Below are 9,221 nucleotides of genomic sequence, written 5' to 3' on the forward strand. Positions count from 1 at the left end.
ACATGAAAAGATGCTCAACATCACTAATTATTAGAGAAATGCAAATCAAAACCACAGTGAGGTATTATCTCACACTGGTCAGAATGGCCAGCATCAAAAAGTCTACAAATAATACATGCTGGAAAGGGTGTGGAGAAAAAGGAACCCTCCTACACTGTTGGTGGAAATGTAAATTGGTGCAGCCACTATGGAAAACAGTATAGAGGTTACTTAAAAAACTAAAAATAGAGCTACTGTATGATCTGGCAATCCCCCTCCTGGGCATATATCTGGAAAAGACAGAATCTAATTCAAAAGATACGTGCACCCCAATGTTCATAGCAGCACTATGTATAATAGCTGGAAATGGAAACAACCCAAGTTCCCATCCACAGATGATTGGCTTAAGAGCCATAAAAAAGAATGAAATATTGCCATTTGCAGCAACATGGATGGACCTAGAGAACATTATACTAAGTGAAGTATAGAGAAAGACAAATATTATGTATCACTTATACGTGGAATCTAAAAGGTAATTCAAATGAATCTATATACACAACAGAAACAGACTCACAGACACAGAAAACAAACTTACAGTTACCAAAAGAGAAAGGAAGGGGGTGAGGATAAATTTGGAGTATGGGATTAACAGATACAAACTACTATACATAAAAGAGATAAGTAACAAGGATTTACTGTATAGCACAGGGAACTATATTCGACATCTTGTAATAAACGATAATGGAAAATAATCTGTAAAATACATATATAACTGAATCACTTTGCTGTTCACTTGAAACACAATATTGTAAATCAACTATAATCCAATAAAATTGTAAATATAAATCAAATCAATAAAATGCTCTGGAAGGAAAAATAATAATGAGGGCTCAGACATAATGAACTAGGTTTCTAACTTAAGGAATTAGAAAAAAAACAGCAGAATGAAGATTGGAGTGGTAATTAATGAAATAGAAAACACACACATAATAGAGAGGATCAATAAGCCAAAGGTTGATTTTTAAAATTGAAATATAGGGCTTCCTTGGTGGTGCAGTGGTTGAGAGTCCGCCTGCCGATGCAGGGGATGCGGGTTTGTGCCCCGGTCCGGGAGGATCCCATGTGCCGCGGAGCGGCTGGGCCCATGAGCCGTGGCCGCTGGGCCTGCGCGTCCGGAGCCTGTGCTCCGCAGTGGGAGACGCTGCAGCGGTGGGAGGCCCGTGTACCGCAAAAAACAAAAAACAACAACAACAACCAAAAAACTGAAATATAATTCACATACCACAAAGTCCACCATTTTAAAGTGGACAATTCACTAAAGTTTAGTGTAGTCACAAATATGTGCAACCATCATCACTAATTCCAGAACATTTTCATTACCCCAGAAAGAAACCCTGCAGCTACTGGCAGTGATGCCCCACGTTTCCCTCCCCTTAGCCCCTGGCAACCACTAACCTACTTTCTCTCACTAAGGGTTCACCTATTTGGGATGTTACATATAAATGGAATCGTACAATATGTGGCCTTTTGAGACTGGTTTTTTTTTTTGCTTTGCATAATGTTTTCAGGCCTCATCTATGCTGTAGCAAGTATCAGTCCTTAATCTTTTTCATGTTCAAATAATATTCCATGTATGGCTATACTACCTTTTGTTTTTCATTCATCAGTTGATAGACATTTGGGTTATTTCAACCTTTTGGCTACTATGAATAATGGTTTTATGAACATTCATAAACAAGTTTTTGTACGGACATATGATTATATTTGTATATATCCAAAGGTGTATAAGGGTGTATGTGTTTAAACTTACATATACCCAACTATCTTGGGTATGTACCTAGGAGTAGACTTGCTGGGTCTTATGTAATTCCATGTTTAACTTTTTGAGGAATTGCCAAACTGTTTTTCAAAGCAGCTCTACCATTTTACATTCCCACCAGCAATTCATGAGAGTCCCAATTTCTCTATATTCTCACCAACACCAGAGTGAGTGTGAAGTGGTATCTCATTGTGGTTTTGCATTTCTCCAGTGAGTATTGTGTTGAACATCTTTTCATGTGCCTATTGGCCCATTGTATATCTTGTTATGAAAATATTCAAATCCTTTGCTCATTTTAAAATTTGGTTGTCTTTTTTCTTATTAAGTCGGAAGAGTTCTTTATAATATTCTGGATACAGACCTATAAGAGATATATGACTTAAAAAGTAATATCTACCATTCTATAGGTTTCCCCTTTGCATTACTGATGGTATCATTTGCAACATAAAAGTAGTTTTTAATTTTGTTGAAGTTCAACTTACATTTTTTTTTTTTTGGATGTGCACACTATTTAATGTGAGTTGGTGTACCCAGCACCGCCTGCTAGGCCTCTGTCCCTCCTCACAAAGCTGTGATTCCTGGCCCCAACACCCTTAACCCAGATGTGGTATAAAGACACCGGCTGGGGCTTCCCTGGCGAGCTGGAGACCACTTTATGCAGCTAGAGAAACCAGAAGACACTGCCTGCCTCTTCCCCAGGAAAGTACACTTTAAAACGTAAAGACACTGAAAAAAAAAAAATCTGAAGAGGGAAACTATTACAAAGGGGGAAATGAGCACCCCTAAAACCAAAGTATTATATATGCTTAAAATAAAGCATTAAGTAAAAATATTACATCAAAAAATCCCTTAAGCCAAAGGGTACAAATTTCAGGATGCTTCCACATCGTGGGCCATGGGGTCTCCCTGCTTGGCTCTAGTGCCTTGGGGCCTGTGTGGCAGAGAGTGGGTGCACAGCTGGGTCCACCCATCGTGCCAGTGGGCCTCTTCTGTCCACGCTCCTCAAACACGCAGCCAAGGGGCAGCCTGCTTACTCTAGACTGGAGAGCGGGTGGGCAGTCCTTCAGTCCATCCTGGGGGTGCTTGGGGAGGGGGGGGCACTGGCAGAGGCATTGCATCTCCCCTACAATGTCCCCATCTCTCTGCCCTGTGGTCTCCCCTAAAATTTAGAGCCCCCATCTCCATCCAGTGCCAATGGACAGTCCCGGGGCTGGGGTGAGCACTGGCAGAGGCATTGCATCTCCCCTACAATGTCCCCATCTCTCTGCCCTGTGGTCTCCCCTAAAATTTAGAGCCCCCATCTCCATCCAGTGCCAATGGACAGTCCCGGGGCTGGGGTGAGGAGAGGCAGTCACGGTGTGCACCGGCTGCCCCTCCCCAGGCCTCGTTGGAGGAGGGGGTCACGGCGGCAGTTCCTTCCGGAACCCGTGGGCAGCATGGCTGCGGCTCAGTCTCACTGATGCACGGCCCCAGGAGGCCCTTGGTGGGCTGCTTGGTCATCCTGTCCTCGGGCACGCCGAAGCTCGGGAGCCAGCCCGTGAGGTCCTTTCACGTCGGGTTGGGTCTCAGCGTGAACTTGTCGCGGCCGTGCTGCCTCTGGCACCAGAGCAACCAGAGCAGACTGACGTCGGCGATGCCACGGGTCTCCATCACCGCCTCCTGCGCCATCAGGCCCTGCACCAGCAGGCTGACCGTGGAGAACGGCAGCTCAGAGGGCGTGGCCTTCAGCGGGTGCCGCTGCAGGCCCCGCGTGAAGGTCACGTGCTCCAGCAAGCGCGGAGGGCGAGGAGGGCGAGGAGGGCGTCTCACTGTAGAAACCGGGGAGCACGCCCGGCTTGCGCGCTGGCTGGGTGCTGGATGCCCTCCCGCAGCGTGCTGCAGGAGCGGAAGGGCAGCTCCGTGGCCCCGAAGTCGAAAGGACTCCCAGCCCTGGCGCCAGGCCGGCGGCCGCCAGGTAAGCCGCGTCCTGCAGCCGTTCCTCAGGGCCTGGCAGCGGGCGTTGAAGAGAGCGTCGCTGGTCAGCTCACCCAGCGGCTCCAGTACCCCGGAATTCAGGGACAGGGTCGGGCCCCTCCGGTCACACACCCGCGGGATCCAGGTAATCCTGAGCTCCTTCGGGTTCTGCTTGAAGCGCTACAAGATGGCCAGGAGCTCGGTGTGTGTGTGGTAGCGGTCCCTTGCTCCATCTGGGTGGGCGCCCGCGCTCTCGCAGTCCAGGCCGCAGCCACGCCGGGCAGGGAACAGCAGGGAAGCCGGGCAGCGCCCTGCCACAGGAGCAAGAGAGATGGCGGGCCCTTTGACTCCTGAGGAACCGCCAGTATGGGTGGTGGGCGCCTCCTCAGCTTGAAGATATACCCAACCCTCACTCTCTCCACGGTCCAACCTCTTTAATTTTTATTTTGTTGCCTGTGCTTTTGGTGTCATATCTAAGAACCGTTGCCTAATCCAAATCTCAAAGATTTATACCTGTTTTTATCCTGCGAGTTTTCGAATTTTAGCCTTTAAGTTTAGGTATTTCATTTTTTTAGTTAATTTTCGTATATGGTATGACATAGTGGTCCAACTTCATTCTTTTCATCCAGTGGTCTTAGCACCATTTATTGCAGAGACTATTTTCCCCCATTGAATTTTCTTGGTACCTTTGTTGAAAATAAATTGACCATAAATGGGTCTGTTTGTCAAAATTCGATTCCATTGTTGCATCTCCCCTACAATGTCCCCATCTCTCTGCCCTGTGGTCTCCCCTAAAATTTAGAGCCCCCATCTCCATCCAGTGCCAATGGACAGTCCCGGGGCTGGGGTGAGGGGAGGCCTAGTCACGGTGCACCGGCTGCCCCTCCCCGCAGGCCTCGTTGGAGGAGGGGGTCACGGCGGCAGTTCCTTCCGGAACCCGTGGGCAGCATGGCTGCGTCTCAGTCTCACTGATGCACGGCCCCAGGAGGCCCTTGGTGGGCTGCTTGGTCATCCTGTCCTCGGGCACGCCGAAGCTCGGGAGCCAGCCCGTGAGGTCCTTTCACGTCGGGTTGGGTCTCAGCGTGAACTTGTCGCGGCCGTGCTGCCTCTGGCACCAGAGCAACCAGAGCAGACTGACGTCGGCGATGCCACGGGTCTCCATCACCGCCTCCTGCGCCATCAGGCCCTGCACCAGCAGGCTGACCGTGGAGAACGGCAGCTCAGAGGGCGTGGCCTTCAGCGGGTGCCGCTGCAGGCCCCGCGTGAAGGTCACGTGCTCCAGCAAGCGCGGAGGGCGAGGAGGGCGAGGAGGGCGTCTCACTGTAGAAACCGGGGAGCACGCCCGGCTTGCGCGCTGGCTGGGTGCTGGATGCCCTCCCGCAGCGTGCTGCAGGAGCGGAAGGGCAGCTCCGTGGCCCCGAAGTCGAAAGGACTCCCAGCCCTGGCGCCAGGCCGGCGGCCGCCAGGTAAGCCGCGTCCTGCAGCCGTTCCTCAGGGCCTGGCAGCGGGCGTTGAAGAGAGCGTCGCTGGTCAGCTCACCCAGCGGCTCCAGTACCCCGGAATTCAGGGACAGGGTCGGGCCCCTCCGGTCACACACCCGCGGGATCCAGGTAATCCTGAGCTCCTTCGGGTTCTGCTTGAAGCGCTACAAGATGGCCAGGAGCTCGGTGTGTGTGTGGTAGCGGTCCCTTGCTCCATCTGGGTGGGCGCCCGCGCTCTCGCAGTCCAGGCCGCAGCCACGCCGGGCAGGGAACAGCAGGGAAGCCGGGCAGCGCCCTGCCACAGGAGCAAGAGAGATGGCGGGCCCTTTGACTCCTGAGGAACCGCCAGTATGGGTGGTGGGCGCCTCCTCAGCTTGAAGATATACCCAACCCTCACTCTCTCCACGGTCCAACCTCTTTAATTTTTATTTTGTTGCCTGTGCTTTTGGTGTCATATCTAAGAACCGTTGCCTAATCCAAATCTCAAAGATTTATACCTGTTTTTATCCTGCGAGTTTTCGAATTTTAGCCTTTAAGTTTAGGTATTTCATTTTTTTAGTTAATTTTCGTATATGGTATGACATAGTGGTCCAACTTCATTCTTTTCATCCAGTGGTCTTAGCACCATTTATTGCAGAGACTATTTTCCCCCATTGAATTTTCTTGGTACCTTTGTTGAAAATAAATTGACCATAAATGGGTCTGTTTGTCAAAATTCGATTCCATTGTTCAGGTTGTCTTATCCTTTTGCCAGCACCAGTCTTGAGAATGGGAAGTGAGTCTTTAACTTTGTTCTTCTTTTTCAAGATTATTTCGCCTTTGCTTAGTCATTTTCATTTCTATGGGAATATTAGGGTAAGTTTGTTACTTTCTGTAGAAAAGAGTGGCTGAAATTTTGATAGAGAGTCCATTGAACTGGTGGATAATTTGGGAGGAATTGCTGTCTTAAAATATTAAGTCTTTCATGAACACAGGTGTCTTCCTCTGTATTTAGGTATTTAAATTCTTTTGATGAAGTTTTGTAGTCTTTAGTGTACAAGTCTTGGACTTATTTGTTAATTTTATTTCTAAGAATGTTATTTTCATGCTATTGTAAATGAAATTGCATTCTTAATTTCATTTTTGGCTTGTTTATTGCTAGTGTAAAGAATGCAGTTGATTTTTGTATGTTGATCTTGTATCCTGCAATCTCGCTGAACTAGTTTCATTAACTCTAACAGCTTTTTTTAGTGAATTAGGATTTTCTGCATGCAAGATGATGTCATCCTTAAAAACTTTTCTTTCCTGACTTTCCTTGCTAGAACCTTTAGTATTATGTTGAATAGGCATCTTTGTCTTGTTCCTGATCTTAGAGTGAAAGTGAAACAGTGAAATCACTGTTTCACTGTTAAATATAATGTTCGCTGTGGGATTTTCATAGATACCCTTTATCACGTTGAGGAAGTTGCCTTCTGTTACTGTTGGGTGTCTTTATCCTAGATGATAATAATATTGAATTTTGTCAAATGCTTTTTCTACATGTATGGAGATGATTTCTTTTTTTTGGTCTTTTATTCTATTAATTTGGTGTATTCCTTTGATTGATTTTTATTTGTTGAACCAACTATGCATTCCTGGGATAAATCCTTTTTCATGTTGCTGGATTCAGTTTGCCACTATTTTGTTGATACTTTTTGCATCTATATTCATAAGATATGTTGATTTATAGTTTTCTTTTTTAGTGATTTCTTTGTCTGGTTTTGGCATCAGGGTAATACTGGCCTCAGATAATGACTCGAGAAGTGTTCCTTTCCTCCTATTTTTTGGAAAAATTTGTGAGGGATTGTTAATAATTCTGCTGTAAACATTTGGTAGTATTCACCAGCAAAATCGTCTTGGCCCTGGGCTTTTCTTTTTGGGAATTTTTTGATTACTAATTCAATCCTTTTACTTCTTTTAGCTCTATTAGACTTTTTCTTTTGAGTCAATTTTGATAGTTTGTGTCTTTCTAGGCCTTTATTTTATCTAGGTTATCTAATTTGTTGGCACACAATTATTCACAGAATTTCCTTATAATTCTTATAATTTTGAAAGATTGGTAGTGATGTCCTTTCTTTCTTGATTTTAGTAGTTTTAGTGTTACTTTTTTCTTTAGTCAGTCTAGCTAAAATTTTGTCAGTTTTGTGGATCTTTTCAAAGATCCAACTTTTGTTTTATTGATTTTTCTCTATTTTTAATTTTTGGTTTCATTTATTTCCACTCTATTCTTTATTATTATTATCATCATTATTATTATTATTTTCCTTTTACTAACTTTGGGTTAGTTGGCTTTATTGTTTTATATTTTTAAGGTGGAAGGTTAGGTTATTAATTTGAGGTCTTCTTTTTAAATATAGGTATTTATAGTTGTAAGTTTCACTTTAATCACGGCTTTATCTGCATCCCATAAATTTTAGTATGTTTTGTTCTCACTTTTATTAATCTCTTTCTAATCTCCCTTGTGATTTGTTTTTATTTGATCCGTTGGTTATTTAGTTTTGTACTATTTAATTTCCACATTTATGTGAATTTCCCCAAATTGCTTCTGTTATTTATTTTTACTTTTATTCCATTGTGGTCTAAGAACGTATCATATGATTTTAGTACTTTTAAATTTACTGAGACTTGTTTTATGGCCTAACATATGGTCTGTCCTGGAGAATGTTACATGTGCAGTTGATAAGAACGTATTTTGCTGTTGTTGCATCGAGTGTTCTATAGATGTCTGTAAGACCACCCAGAATGGTGGTCACCTCTGGATGGGAGGAAGGAAAATATGATTGGGGTGGGTTCACAGGGAACTGAGGGGGTTGTAATGCTGGATATCTCAAGTCTTTGGTGAGTACATGAGCATTTTATTATTTCTCTGTAAGATGTACATGTATTTTTTTATTCATGCTTCAATACACAGATTTTACTGTAAAATATATCCAGCTAGCCATGAGACTATATTGTGTCAGTCACATGTTCTGCTTACAGAGAATACGGCTTAAGGATCAGGATAGGCTGCAGTCGTTCTGGATTTTCAAGTGTGTCAGGAAGAAAAATAAATGTTTGCAATGAGCACAAAAGTGGCTTTTGCACCTGCTTTCTCACAGCTAAATGAGATGGTGTTTTAAAAAGTTAGCTTTAAGAAAAGAAGGGCATGTTAAAGGAGATACTCAATGAATTCTTGCCGTAGGATTAGAATCTGAGCAGACCCTCCCATCCCCAGGAGGATTTGGTGTCAGGTAGCTTATATAAGGCTGTGTCACTCTACAAGTCCCTCTGCAGGTGCAGAATGATAACCAGTGTTTGGTGTTAGAATTTTGTATTTAGATTAGTGACCCCACTTTCCAAGTGTCTACACACAAGTGGCATGGACACATTACAGGTTTAGAGAATGATTTCAGAAGCAACCGAAACGTTATAGACAGAGGCAAGACATGTTTGCTGTGTGGCCAAGAGAGTATGGACTTTTACATCCTGGGCCAATCAAGAACTTGATCCTGTGAAAATTGATATCATAAGGAAAGATGATTTCCTGAAGTGACTTTTGCAGGGTGAAAAGAATTGAAATAACATAGGACATTAAATGAAAATTTCTGAATAAATATCTAAATGGACCAGAGATGCCTTTGCGTGTCGTTTCTAGGAGTAGTCTCCGCTCACAGTTCTTTTCACTGCCATGATCAAAGGAAAGATCCTTTGACAAGCCAAGAAAAGTTTGATGCAGGCACAGCTTAAGAAATGTTAATGAGTTACTGGACATGCAGATGTGAAAATAAAGGCTACAGTTGGATGTCAGCACAGAGCTGGAAATTTTGCTTACAAATTACACAGACAGAAAAAAATTCTCTGTGAAAAAATTGTGAATCAGGAAAAGAGAGTAACTAATATGGAGGTTGGTTTCTAATTACGGCGCCACAAATTAAACGGGAAATCTTTATTTACAGCAATGTCTAGGGCAAGTCAGTCAACTCTATTGGAGG

At 44.3% G+C, this 9,221-nt stretch overlaps 1 pseudogene; it reads right to left on the minus strand.

Annotated features, from left to right (window-relative positions):
* Positions 1-3,079: 3,079 nt before the first annotated feature.
* Positions 3,080-4,501, minus strand: LOC112066399 (uncharacterized; annotated as a pseudogene).
* Between the last annotated feature and the right edge of the window lie 4,720 nt (positions 4,502-9,221).

This window comes from Physeter macrocephalus, chromosome 15 (assembly GCF_002837175.3).
Source record: "Physeter macrocephalus isolate SW-GA chromosome 15, ASM283717v5, whole genome shotgun sequence".
NCBI classification, from domain to species: Eukaryota; Metazoa; Chordata; class Mammalia; order Artiodactyla; family Physeteridae; genus Physeter; species Physeter macrocephalus.